This window comes from Mytilus edulis, unplaced genomic scaffold (genome assembly GCF_963676685.1).
Source record: "Mytilus edulis unplaced genomic scaffold, xbMytEdul2.2 SCAFFOLD_1784, whole genome shotgun sequence".
In the NCBI taxonomy this organism is placed as follows: Eukaryota; Metazoa; Mollusca; class Bivalvia; order Mytilida; family Mytilidae; genus Mytilus; species Mytilus edulis.
Genome location: NW_027267000.1, coordinates 1,967 through 16,548, shown reverse-complemented (window position 1 = coordinate 16,548; position 14,582 = coordinate 1,967). Strand labels below are relative to the sequence as shown.

General features: G+C 33.2%; 1 long non-coding RNA gene across 1 annotated transcript; it reads right to left on the bottom strand.

The window, feature by feature from the left end:
- Nucleotides 1-12,719: 12,719 nt before the first annotated feature.
- On the bottom strand, nt 12,720-13,998 carry LOC139504743 (uncharacterized). Its single transcript, XR_011659351.1, has 3 exons — nt 13,930-13,998; nt 13,094-13,172; nt 12,720-12,835 (listed from the first exon to the last, which is right to left on the bottom strand). It is a non-coding gene; the product is annotated as an uncharacterized lncRNA (long non-coding RNA).
- Between the last annotated feature and the right edge of the window lie 584 nt (nt 13,999-14,582).

Genomic DNA, 14,582 nt, shown 5'->3' with positions numbered 1-14,582 from the left:
ATCCGCCTCATGCTTGTTGTGACGTCATCAAGACAGGAGCCATAAGCCCTTGCCTTGTACGTTTCTTTGTTCATAGTGTGTGTTAATCGTTTAGTAGTATAAACTCAAATCTGACCTTCAGTTTTCTGTTGTGTGTAGGTCTTTTACATTGATTTACCCCGGTACGTTTACCCTACGACATTGACTTGACTAATTTTGAATGTCGTGCAGTGATCGACAGTATCTACATCTTTGTCCTGTAGTCTTTTGCATATAGCTGTCGCACTATTAAACATTGCCGAAGATCAGCCGTACGGTGACCTTTAGTTGATTGATAACTGATACGTCATTTCCTCTCTGGTGGAGAATAGCGATCTACAGTAATCTATATGTATGTTTTGTAGTCTTCGGCAGATAACTGTCGCACTAGCAAACATTGAAGACCGTACGGTGATCTTTAACTTATAACAGCTACGTCATTTCCTCTCTGCTGGAGAGGAGTCTCATTGGTAATCATACCACATCTTTTTACTTTTGTATACCATAGATCGTATCTTTCTATAAAATATTCTGTTTGAGCGTACCCCTAAGAACCAAAAGTTTAGATGACGAGGAAATATTCAAAACATATACAGATATATGAAACATGCGAATCAAAAGCAGAAAAGCGTAAGATGTCAAAAGAACAGCCTAATAAATTGAAATAATATAAATAACGTAAATAAATCAATATACCGTAAGCTTGTACATGTATAATAAGATGAGGACACTTGCACAATAAATGAGCGGACCAAGAAAACAAATTACCAAGTTGCTTTGAGAATTGAGATATGATATACTAGTAAACAATAATCCACCATTGAGCTTTTTTTATGTTATATAAATGTAAGAACATGATATAATATGATTGTAGCTCTCTTCACTTGAAATATACCGCCTTTGTGCATTTACACTCATATAGCTGTTTGCACAGTTTGACTATAGTGAACGTGGTAATGCCTCAGAAAAATAACACTTATTAATACTAAATGAATCTTTAAAAATAAATGAATGCATGGCATCAGAACACGATTTGTATGGAAGCCCTGAAGTGACATGCAGAAAAAAAGCAATTTGGGCATTCCAGGGCTCCCGTAATTTTAAATAATATTGTAGCTTTTCCATGTAGTATTTACACGCGAACTAAACGCTTGAGATTGGTTGAGAAACCAATGGATAATCAATACGGGTCTGGATAGGGATCATTCATTTCTGTATTCTGTTTTTAGCTCACCTGGCCCGAAGGTCTAAGTGAGCTTTTCTCATCACTTGGCGTCCAGCGTCCGGCGTCCGTCGTTACCTTTTACAAGAATCTTCTCTTCTGAAACTACTGGGCCAAATTTAACCAAACTGAGCCACAATCATCATTGGGGTATCTAGTTTAAAAAATGTGTCCGGTAATCCGGCCAACCAACCAAGATGACCGACATGGCTAAAAATAGAACATGGAGGTAAAATGTAGATTTTGGCTTATAACTCTGAAACCAAAGCATTTAGAGCAAATCTGACAAGGGGTAAAACTGTTTATCAAGTAAAAAAGATCTATCTGCTCTGAAATTTTAAGATGAATCGGACAAGACTTTGTTGGGTTGCTGCCCCTGAATTGGTAATTTTAAAGAATTTTTGTGGTTTTTGGTTATTATCTTGAATACTATTATAGATAGAGATAAACTGTAATTAGCAATAATGTTCAACAAAGTAAGATCTACAAAAAAGTCAACATGAACAAAATGGTCAGTTGACCTCTTAAGGAGTTATTGCCCTTTATAGTCATTTTTTACCAATTTTTCATAAATTTTTGTAATCTTTTACAAAAATATATTCCTCTGAAACTACACGGCCAAATTTAACCAAACTTGGCCACAATAATTATTGGGGTATCTAGTTTAAAAAAATGTGTCCGATGAACCCGCCCATGAACCAAGATTGCCGACACGGCTAAAAATAGAACATAGGGGTAACATAGTGATTTTAGCTTATAACTCTGAAACTAAAGCATTTAGAGCAAATCTTACAAGGAGTTTAATTGTTAATCAAGTCAATATCTATCTGCCCTGAAATTTTTAGATGAATTGGACAACCGGTTGTTGGGTTGGGTTTTATTATACCCCCGCTTTAAAAAAAAAGGGGGGAGGTATACTGTTTTACCTCTGTATGTCCATCCATTCATCCATTCTTTCGTCAGTCCGTCAGTCCGTCCGTCTAATGAATATACATGTATTTCGTCACATTTTTCTCAGGAACTACAATACAAGGATTTCTGAAATTTGGTTTCAGGGTTAATATAAGTCAGCTATACCGTGTGATGCGTTTGCAGATTCATCACTTAACAACTTCCTTTTTACCAAACACTTGAATATTTTTACACTTTTAATATTATCCACTTGCGGCGGGGGTATCACCAGTGAACAGTCGCTCGCAGTTTCACTTGTTCCTTTTATTTTCTAATTCTGATCTTGTTTGTCCATTATGCTTTTTTTAATTTTAACACCGCATTATTCTTTTACTACATGTATATATTCTTTGTCTCGTTATTCTATATTTCTCTCTTTATTCTACACATATTGAATTTCTCTATTTAGGCCCTCAGTAATCCATAGCTTCATCTCACACGAAAATAAAAAGACAACAAAAAGTCCATTAAAGGGAAAAACAATAGTCAGACAACAATCCTAAAAGACTAAAGCATAATACTAAAGGAGTAGGTCCAGTAAGTGCCCTTTTTGGCCTCAAACTATAGCAGTTTTACAAAATTGATAAAATGTAAACTTTTAGTTATTTATTGAACAGTAGAGTGCTTCTGCTACATGAATATGGGCTATTTTTGACAATACAATGAACATATATCGGGTACTGGCACCTTAAAGTCATGCTAAATTACTGAATTCTTCACAATTCTAGCATTTTAGTTAAATTTTAGACGGTTTTCTTGTAAAACGAAAGTGGCCGCATTCGTGTTCATCCTTAATATTGAAATGGAAGTTGTATTTTATGATAATACATAACATATATAAAGGTTGAGGATGAACACGGATGCGGCCACTTTCATTTTTGACAAAAAAACATCCGAAAAGTGACATTTTCCGGCATATTTGGTTGATTTTTCATATTTGAGCTTGAATCGGATCGTTTCTAATGTCTAAATCAGTTCAAATCTTTCATTTAAACTAATTGATTCAAATGAAATAGACTCTTAAGTGTTTAAAAAGTGGTCAAAATCTTTTGTCAGATTAATCTGAACTTTGAGGCCAAAATTGGTCCTCATTAAGCAAAACGAGACGTACTTTAACCAAGAGTCACGATAGATGTATACCCGAATGTAACTTATCATCAAATATCCCTCCATATGATTTCACAACGTGTGCCACTTGCGATTTTCTTATCCTTATGAAAGACATGACTATATTCCAGGTTTTGATGGTGTTCGAGGTCCCCAAGATTTAGTTTTCAAAGTATTATTTTGGGTCTGTCGTGTTTCTCTTCGTCGTGTTTCTTTATGTTCAAAGCACGTTTTTATAAAAGTAGAACAGTTATCAGAGGTACCAGGCTTATAAATTAATACGCCAGACGCGCGTTTCGTCTACATAAGACTCTACGGTCACGCTCAGATCAAAATAGTTAAAAAGTCAAACGTGTATAGAGTTGAAGAGGACCAAAAATTCCAAAAAGTCAGAAGATGTGTTATGATTGCCAGTGAAACCATTCTTCACAAGAGACCAAATGACACAGAACATTGCCTGTTTTATTTGGAGTTATAATATTTGAAATGTCCCTTAGCTTTGAACTGTCTACCTCATTTTCTTAGGTTCATACATAAACCTTATTGCCGACTTCTTCAGTTAAGGTAGATCTTGGACAATTCGGTTGCTCTGTGTAATTTTTATTTTATTTTTTGGTGTTTTTTGTTCCTCTAAACATTAATGTTGTTGGCATTCAAAAGATTTGGACGCAAACGCTCGCGTACATGTACACGACGACAGAGATTCACAGAAACATGCATTGTTGGAACGGAAATCATAAAATCATTCGTTTTTAATGAAAATGATGACATATGGAAATTAAACGACAGCTCTGGCCTCGCAGGGACGGACTTGTCTTATACTATAATATAGATGAGAACATTAACGCCCTTACGTCACGTTATTTTTCTTCCGTTTTATACGAAGATCAGGTGTTTGATTTTCGTAAAAAATAAATTTATAACTTCTTGCAATATCAGGTTTGATTAACGTAAGTCGTTATATTTGAAGTAATACAGTCTAATTTGATTTATAATATCTGCAGAATAATATTTAAAATTGAGAAGGGAACGCCACAAATGGGTCTTCAATGCACCGATAAACTCCCGCAACCGGAAGTGGTCCTCGGCTGGCCCCTAAATAAAGTTCAGTGAAAATTAACGTCACACTGAACTCCAAAACATATAAATAAACTTATAAATTAAAAAAAACCCATACAAGTCTCACAAAGACCAGAGGCTCCTGACTCTGGACAGGCGCAAACATACAGTGGGGTTAAACCTGTTTTGTTAGGTTTCAACCCTCCCCTTATATCTATATCCTATGTAGAATTTCATGTTTGTTTTATGCTTTTTTAGTTCCATTACTAATGTACTACCAATTCATATCAATCTTTTTGAAAAGCTTATAATTTTGAAACTGAGTTCGCGGATTCATTTTTTCGTGATTTTTATTAGAATCATTTAATTCTCGCTGACGCAATTTAGAGAAAACATGTATTTCATACAATATATGCATCTATTTAAAAACATGTATTTCATGTTATATGTATATATTTATTAAAAATGATTTTAGTAAATTTCTCACTTTCAACAGAAGGCGAAAGATCATACTGCACTGAATGATATCTTTAATATCATGCATTGATTAAAAACTACATTTCAGCATATTGCAGACTACGCCTTCAGTCTTTCCACAGCTGTTTTAACTAATCGATCTTTTACGTTCATCAAATTATCTGTCTTTGAAGCAGACGTTTTAAATGTTGTAACAATTTATATAGCGTTTGTGATATTCTTCTCTTGATTTCCTTACGTTTGAACGTGCAATAAAATAACGTCTTAAAATAATTAGTGTTAATGTATTGCCCACTGTTTCGTATAAAATAATTAGACTGTTAATGTATTGCCCACTGTTTCGTATGACTTAAATAACTTAAACCGTTCTTAAATAGAATACCTGCACAATTCGAGCCACCTGAAAGTGTTAATGGTCGTGTAATGATGAGGTAGTTTGCGTTCTTGTCACTATGAATCACAGAATAATGATAATTTTCTTATTCAGAAATAATTCAATTGTGTAAACAATTATTATAAATGAAACAGATTGATATTTGCATTTGGGTCTGCAGTTTGATTTTTTTTTCTTTTTAATGTGGTTCCTAACTCTACAGGGAGATAACTCTGTAAAGTCAGCTAAACGTTTTATTTATGTTGTGTTGTAAAGGGAATATTAAGCTTCTCACTGATCAAATTTGGTGTTTGTCAAACTGCTATAACCAGTGTAATTTTTCTGACAAAACGGTTGGTTCAAAATTTTTATTTTTTTTGTATTTTTGTTCAAGGGTCAAAGTTAATACATTGTCAAAATTTTATGAAAATTAAACGAGCCAAATTAATTTCAGTGAAAGTGTTGGGTACCCCCTTAATGTTTATAGTATGTCCTGAATATATAATGGCATATTTGCCACTGGACAAAAATCAGTCAATTTAATGTTACTTTCAAATAATTGATTTTTCTGTGTGTTTGTTTGTTTTAAAGTATGGTCATCGATTATACTTATATTCAGATTCAAGATTGATCGATTTATCATACAACTAGAACACACCCGTGATATCGCGGGTCCGTGACTGAATTAAAGTATATAACTACAAATGTATGCGCAAGCCTTATTTTGATATTAGTATTGTCGTCTGATAAAGTCATGCCAATTAAAAGATACGCAGTTTTCTCTGCTTTCAAATCTTTCTGTTTGAATCCGTCGAACTGGAACTTATCAATTTTTGGTAGTATTAATTAGTTTGAAAACAAAAGGTCCTGGAATGGAATATTTTTTAATCAATAGCATTGTCCTTGGCCTATATTAGTTATAAAGTTGAATTCTTTGATTCGCTGTTTTACGTCATGCCCGCTAACAAATTGAAAACTGTACCTATATACGCCTTATTTTAGTCCAGATTTTTACTATTCGTATTGTTATCTTAGAAAGTTTTACTGATTAAAATGCTACAATAGGTAACAATTTGACAATCTAGTAGTGTCAACCCTGTGAATATGACCCGTGTATATAGCATATTAATCCTGAATACACCGTTTGGTGGTGCGCCTGTCAGATGCGGAACGTACAAATAAGGTAATAGGTAACAGGTGAATATACTATTGGTATCGGTGTCGGACTCAACCCGGAACTTCTTAATTATTGGCAATACTAATTACGTGGAAAACAAAAGGGCCTGGAGTGGTGTAATTTTTAATCTACACCTTTGTACTATATTAGTTATATATAAAGTTGAATTCTTTGATTCGTCGTTTTTACGTGATGACGGCTGACAAATTGGACCTCGTAATTTTAGTATTATAGATATTTCAACTGGCTTTTATTACACCAACGTATTTCTTATTTTTGCAATTGGTAATATAGGGTTATTGCATGAATATTGGGGAATATTGTCCCGAGTAGAATTTTATATTGCACGACCTTGCGAGTGCAATATATGTTCTACGAGGGACAATATTTCCCAATATTCATGCAATAACCCTTTTATTGTATAGCAATATAATATTTGAAAGTAAAAATTGGTTTAAACTGAGGTTTTGTCGTTGATGACGTCATGAATTTTGAACACTTATTGCACTAGTGCAATAATAGAATTTATTGCATGCTAACTTTTGGTTACTTTCTGTGGGAAATATTATATTGCTATACAATAATAAATGGTATTAGCCAAAAGCCTCTTATCATTTAGAAAGAAACCCAAAACCGATGTACGACCAGTTCAATTTAAGATTTTCATAAGCAAACATTTTGGTCAAAGAGGGACTTTCAAACGTTGATTAATTGCTTACATGCAGATCATGTTGGACTGTACTGGATTGTTGTATTATCAGCAATCATTTCACATCTCCTCATTATAATGTTTTTTTGTAAACTTCGTTATTGGTTTATACTGTTCCGGTTTTAGCGCCACTGATAAGTCGCAAATCCACTTGATGCGCCTCGCACCACGTGTCTATCGTAATGGATAATAAACCTGGTATTGTTTGTAAGATTTAATAGATACATTCAAAGTTTATTTCTTTTGCAGGTCACCGGTCCATTGCTATGGAGATATAGACTATAAAGAAGAAACAAAACACGTGTTTACAACTGCATTCCATAAATATAACGAACGTGTACGACCTTATAACAATGGTCTGCACCCAGTGGAAATAAAAGCAAATTTAGAATTCATCGATATAGTTTCCATAGATACCAAACATGGTCAGTTAGAGAGTATCGTAGATCTCAGAGTGGTAAGTGGATATTTTTCATTATACTTATAACTGATATCGGCAAATCTCGGCAGATTCCGTTGTCCTAATTGTTAGATGCTATACTCGTTTTGGGAGCAACCCTAACATCTTGCCTCGTTGTCGTCCGATAGTTCATCTCTTGTGCACTTGTTAATGCAACGTCTTACATTTCAGAATTCAACCAAACGTGTCCTTCTTGTAACTTCATGACATGGCGATGTGCACAGTCATGTTTTCTTTAAAACTTCTATCTGATTTTACATGCCACACCATGCACTACGCCGTTCAGATTTACGTTGTCCATAGCAAGCGCAATACAACCCATGGTTTAGTAAAAAAAAAATGCCATCAACTGTACATTTTAAATTGAAATATGCTCCATGCAATAATACCAAAACCAAAACATCGGCTTATATATGGATGATGCCCTGACTTTGTGTATGAAATAACAAATGGTTGATAGTGTTTGACGCATTTTCATCTCTATTGGCTATTGGCGGTCAATATTATAATGGAATAAATCAATTTCAAATTCCATGTTGGTTTTTTCTAAAATTTAAAGTACATCATTAAGAGAGTAAAATTGAAATATCATATGTGAAGCAAAGTTAATGCTGAAGACATTCTTCACATAAGTGTTGAAAAGTTTTGATCTATGATTTGACGTCAAAAATACATGTAAAATGGCTTAAAAAGAAAAGTAAATATTCTCACTATTCGCACATCGCAACTTATGTCAAAATATTGCCTGTCATGATGATTAATATCTGTATACAGCAAAGTATTAAAAATGTCAATTTGCAGATAAACTATCACACCCATGCCATGCAAGACTTACAGAGTTCTTTGCGGCTTCTGTTATATAATTCAACTTTCGCTTCATGAAATTTATTGATAAATGTATTTTCTATTCTTTAACCAATCTCAAACGCAACATGTAATCGCGTATTAATGATAATGGCTATGTAAAACACATGTTGCATTTTTTATAGATCGCGTGAACAATAACTCGTGGTAATGCATTTTTAAAGAGGTATACTAAACAATTTACAAAATTCTTTGTTTATTTAGTACTACCATGTGCATTATACAACGTGTTTAAAAATATCATTCAGTGTTTATTATTATTGAAATGAAGATCAGCACTTGTAGTTGCATGTTTCGTCATTCGTTTTTATGATTTAGGAGGTCGAATTGTTTACATTCTCTGCAATCATTATTCCTAACAAATTGGTACTAACACGAGCCAAATGTTTGGTACCGCGTGTGGAGCAATTTCTAATTACCCTGATAGACAAACCTAGATCACTCCTTAATTATGTTTGGGTAGCTCTGTCTGTAGTTTTCTATGTCGTGCCATGCCGTTGTCAATTTGGCTTCTACTATATAGTTTGTGTTGTTTTATGGGCTATGCTTTTGTCAGTTCGTATGCGAAAAGTGGTGCGAAATATCCAAGATGGACAGTCAAACTCATAGATCGAAAATAAACTGACAATGCCATAGCTAACAAAGACAACATTAAAAACTAAAGAATAAGCTAAACGAACCCCACCAAAACTTATGAGTTTAAATATCCAATTGGTATATTTTGTCTCTCTTTTACCCCTATTTACTGGGGTGAATTTAAGATTCCTAGAAGTGTACGCATATCTTGCGTCCAGTGTGGCAATAATTATTTACCAATACCCATGGCAGTTCTAAAACATACCATTGTGATAATAAAACTATCTTTTTATACCTTACAAAATAAACAAAAACAGTATAGTAAATACTAAAAGATAAAAATAGTAACGTGTTATTTTTGTTGTTGTGGGAGGATATTGAATTATTGTACCTGTCATGTATATTATAAATATCAAAGCTAGACCAAGGTTATAGATCAAAATAGCATTGTTGCTTTTGGCATGTTAACCTTGGTGAAAGATTATGCTGTGACTTTGAAGGGATTCTAGTTGAACTTTTCTGCTAAAGTAGTGTAAAATGTATCTGTTTTGCAAAATATTTGCAAAATGCTCACTGACACTGTGAAGCGAAGACATTGATGGGATCACCTAATTTACTTTTTCTTACCACATAAGTTGTCAAAATTATTGTAGGCACACTGTATTGCTTGGGAATATATTTCTCTTGCAGCAGTCAAAAGAAAATTGAAACTGTGGATTCTTTATAACTATTCGTTGGATACCAATTTTCGTAGATTTCGAGGGTAGAGATGAACCACGATTTTAAATTTTCAATGCATGAATTTTCTATTAGGTTGTATACACACTTTGACAAAACAACAAAATCACATATCGACGATAAGACAAGTTTTTTTTGCAATCCACGAAAATTAATACCTATGAAAATACCTGCGATGGATTAATCGATATATTGATTAAGTTGTCTTTCTCATATAAAGAAATTTACTAAACAGCAGAATTAAGCTTGTTATGAGAAACAATAGGTGTGACATTATTGGAACTTCTCTAAAGCAAAATGTTATTTTTGTGTCCCTCATATGAATATATTTTTCACACTCCCTACAATAGTCTATATACAGATTAGATTTTTTTGAAAAGCTAGGAAGAATTATTTAATGTGTAAATTGAACTTTCTTGTTATACTGTATATGTGTTTTATATTTGACTATCAAACTTACATCGCAGTCCATTCTACTTTTGTTTTGTTGATCGTCATTTCCCTCGATTTATAGAACACCAATTTGAGCTAGATTCAGCTATGATCACTCGGCTTTGAGTGGCGGTGTTTGAAGAGTCTTCTTGAAAATGTCACAAAAATTCAAAACACCCATCTTCTTTTGACGATGAGTCTACTGTTCAATTAATAAGTATATAATTATGCATAATGTTCTATTTGAAGGTTGATGTTGTGTTCTCGGCGTATGTCTTCCATGCTCAGTTGTAGAGTTGTATTCTGTATTATTTTTGTGCTCCTTCTCGTTGCCATATATTATTCTGAGAAGTGCCTTAAACAGAAATTTGTCTTCGAAACCCCCTCATACTCGCCATACATGTATAATTATGCCTTACATTTGTACCATTACTATACCTGTGTATTGGTCAATGTGTATCGTTCATATTTTTATTATGCGGGAACTTGGTTCCGTTTTTGTGATTCGTGTTGTGGTCTTTCTTTCATGGTTTTATCGATTCTTTTTGCGGGGAACTGCTCACATTGATGTTACATTATTTGGGAACTAGCTTGACTCGGCATGACAACGGGACCTTAAAAGACAATCCAGTCTGCTAACTACATTTTATGCTGGTTCACAGTCTAATCATATGTACAATAGTTACAATACAGATTACATTACTTTTTCATCATAACTATACATCAAATATTTCGCGATATCAATCGAACAATAATACAAAACCCGACAATAGTATACGCGCCATAAATGGTCAGTCTTGTCATATATTATCTCCCCTTAATTCGTGTACTTTTATTATTAAATCAGGTATCAAAATAAGAATTGTATTTTCAAAAGTTATCTATACGAATAAGTTAAATATCTTTTTGTTTAAGTTAAGAACCTTTTATTCAAATCATTTACCTTAATTTTATCTCAAACTTTGCCTATAATTTATTTTATCTAGATCACGATTTTACTTGCGAATGTGAATAAAATTACTTTACTAGAAAACATCTTTTAATTCATTAAACTTGTTTCCTCTAAATTTATAAACAAACTATTAAACAATTTTAACCTGTTTACTAACCTTAAAAGACAATCCAGTCTGCTAACTACATTTTATTCTGGTTCACAGTCTAATGAACCAAATAGTTTTGCACGACTTTATATATATAGCAGACTGGACTTAATTTGACACGTACTATTTTGTTACTCAATACTATAGCTTTCTTTGATCTCTTTTAATAAATAATTTTTATTAATAAATGTTATCTTTAAATATCACGCATTTTTGCATCATTATATTTTACCTAATACAATTCGCCATAAATTGCTTCATTAAAAAAATGGTTACATTAAATGTGCCACCAAATTGAACACAAGCCAATATCTGTTCCATGCAACTGTGATTAATTTAAGTATGGTGTACATGAAGTTATATAGTAACAAATGTTTAAAAAGATAACAGGAGTGACATAGGAGAAACATGAACAGTCTGACCCGTGACACACAAAAAACAAACATAAAAGACAGCAACCATCGACAACCACTGAATTAAGGGCTCTTGACTATGTTTATGTGCATGTTGAGTTGAACTTTTAAAAACTGTTTACTTTTCAAGGCGTAAAGAATTTATCAAGCAAGTCCTTAACGCCTTGCAAACGGTTTATCAAAATTCAACTCGACAAGCATCTGCAGTGTGCGGGATTCGCACTCACAACATCCATAAAACATGTCATACTAATAATAACTGCGTAATTATAACAATTATACACACATTGTACTCTAAAAATTGTGTTTAGAGCCTAAACACTTTCCTAAACACATTTGTGAAACCGATTTTTGACATGTTTTAAATCTAAACATGTTTAATATGTAATGTGTTAACAGCCTAAACGTGTCAAGCTATAACGTGCTTAGACTGTAAACATGTTTAGATGTAAAGTGTTTAAACTAGAAACATGTTTTGCTAAAAAGTGCATAGACTGTAAACAAATTTAGTTGTAAAGTGTTGTATCTGGAAACATGTTTAGTTCTGAAGTGTTTTGTCAGGAAACACGTTTAGCTGTGAAGTGTTTTGAATGTAAACATATTTAGACCATAAAAGGTCGTGAAGAGACATGTTTATCGTTTTAGTGCGATAAGCCGTTACTTCATTAGACCCCAAATAAACTAATATTCCGGAAGACTAGACTGTAAAACGTATGATAGCTCTCAATAAAACATGTTTTCATACCATCACAAAAGGAGCCAAACGCATCAAACTAAGAAACATGAATTTCCAAATCTAATTGATTGTGACTAATACCTTTTTCAATCTGAATGAGTATTTTCTTTAATTCATTTATTGCATTTTTTCTTCATTTCAAATATTCATTAAACAGTCTAGAACTTTTGAAATGAAATTATTATTATACTCATTCTAGGATTAAAAACAAAATTACAACATATAAAACAAAGGAATTTATGTAATTGTTTATTTCCAGTTAATCATTGAACACATCAAATAGAAACTCATAAAATCATAAATTGATATCAACGTACATATACATAATATTGACCAATCAAAACAATTTGAAAATGTCCTGTTTTCATTTTACAAGTCAATAAGAGCTTCTCCTTTCTTAGAACCCAACTGCTGTTCACTGGCCTGAAAGATAGAAAAATATTGATAAGCAACTAGTATAAGTAGAATTAATCTAAAAATATAAGTATACGAACAACACCAAAAAGTAATGGCATGATTAAAGATCAAGATAACATTAGAGCCGTGGTATATAAAAGCATATAAATGTACTGATGAGTCAATTGATATTTTTAATATAAAACTTCTTTTCAAGCTAAATATCATTCATTTGATCAAATATATATTCACATTTTTAAAATCAAATACACTTCGGATTCCTACCTAGCAATATAGTTGATACTGTGCATTATCTCCTCTTTTAGCATGTCAAGACAAATGATTTCCTCTGCACTTCTCTCATCTAGAATAAAACAATACATATCAATAAAAATATATAAAAAAGCACAACCGCTAATAACTATTGAAGAAAAACAAGCGTATTTTTATTTATTTTGAGCAAATGTTGATTGTGCATAAGCCATTTAGGAAGTGCTTACTAAAACAATGAACTCGATATGACACTGGTTTTGCGAATGATGCACTCGGCAGATTCCGCTTCCCTTCATGTTCCATTATAATCTGCCGAGGAGTACCAAATGAAAATTGTCCAAGAACATATTCAGTGGCGGATCCAGGAGGAGGGTTCCGGGGGTTGGACCCCCCCCCCCCCCCCCCCCCGTTTTTTTTTTGGACGATCAATGCATTTGAATGGGGACATATAGTTGGAACCCAATCGTAACTACTAGGCCGTTCTCGCTATGCAGTACAATAATTTATTCGTGTAATCAGAAAGGCCGAGTATTTCCAATTGAGATGGATCCCCCCTTTTGTCCTGGGTTTGGATCCCCTTTTTTAACATGGCTGGATCCGCACCTGATATATATATAAAATAATAAGTGCTAGCTTGCATGATAGAACATTAAACAACTCTTATCTTTACACAAGATAGTTTGAACACTAAAAGCTCTTACAAGCACTTATTTCGTGTGATGGTTCCCTCTTTTTCTTTTCCTGCATTGACTATACGGTAGTGTACTTGTAAATAATACTTATAACTGTCAATAATCATTAAAAATTGGCAGTACAAAATAAAAATCAGTATAGTTATAACTCCTTACCTTTCTGAAACAGTTAAGTTACGGTCAGTTATGGTCAAAAGTAAACAGCGTTGCCTTTGATTTCGGGTTAATTCTTTGTTTCTTTTTCCCGCTCAAAAATTAGCACGTGGTATACATGCCGTCTTCGTCCTTAATGTGTTGTAATTCTAAACGTCTTTAGGAAAGTGTCTAAATATTGAAAGTGCGTAGAATTTAAACCGTTTAGCTTCATATATTTGACGATGAAGCTAAACATGTTTAGCACAACAACATGTTTATTGCAAAGTGACATGTTTAGCGCGAAGTGCTGAGAGCCAAAACATGTTTAGTTTTTAATGCTTAGAAATTAAACACTTTACTAAGCACATAAGTCTTGCAACACGTTTAAATTCTAAGCACTATTTTTACAGTGTGGTTAGTTTGATAACTTTGTATAACATTTACTACAACAAAACATATGTCAAGTCTAATTTGTAACATTTGATGAGGGAATGAATGACAACATTGTTGTCTTCATACAGACATGTATAACATGCGTAATAGTTGATGGCACAATTTTGACACAGCAGTTGTCTTGCGTTTGACAGAAATAAAAACCAACGATTATGTGATATTATAATTATTTTAAGCATGTACAAATAGTCAGAAACCCTTAATTCAATAGTTGTCGTTGG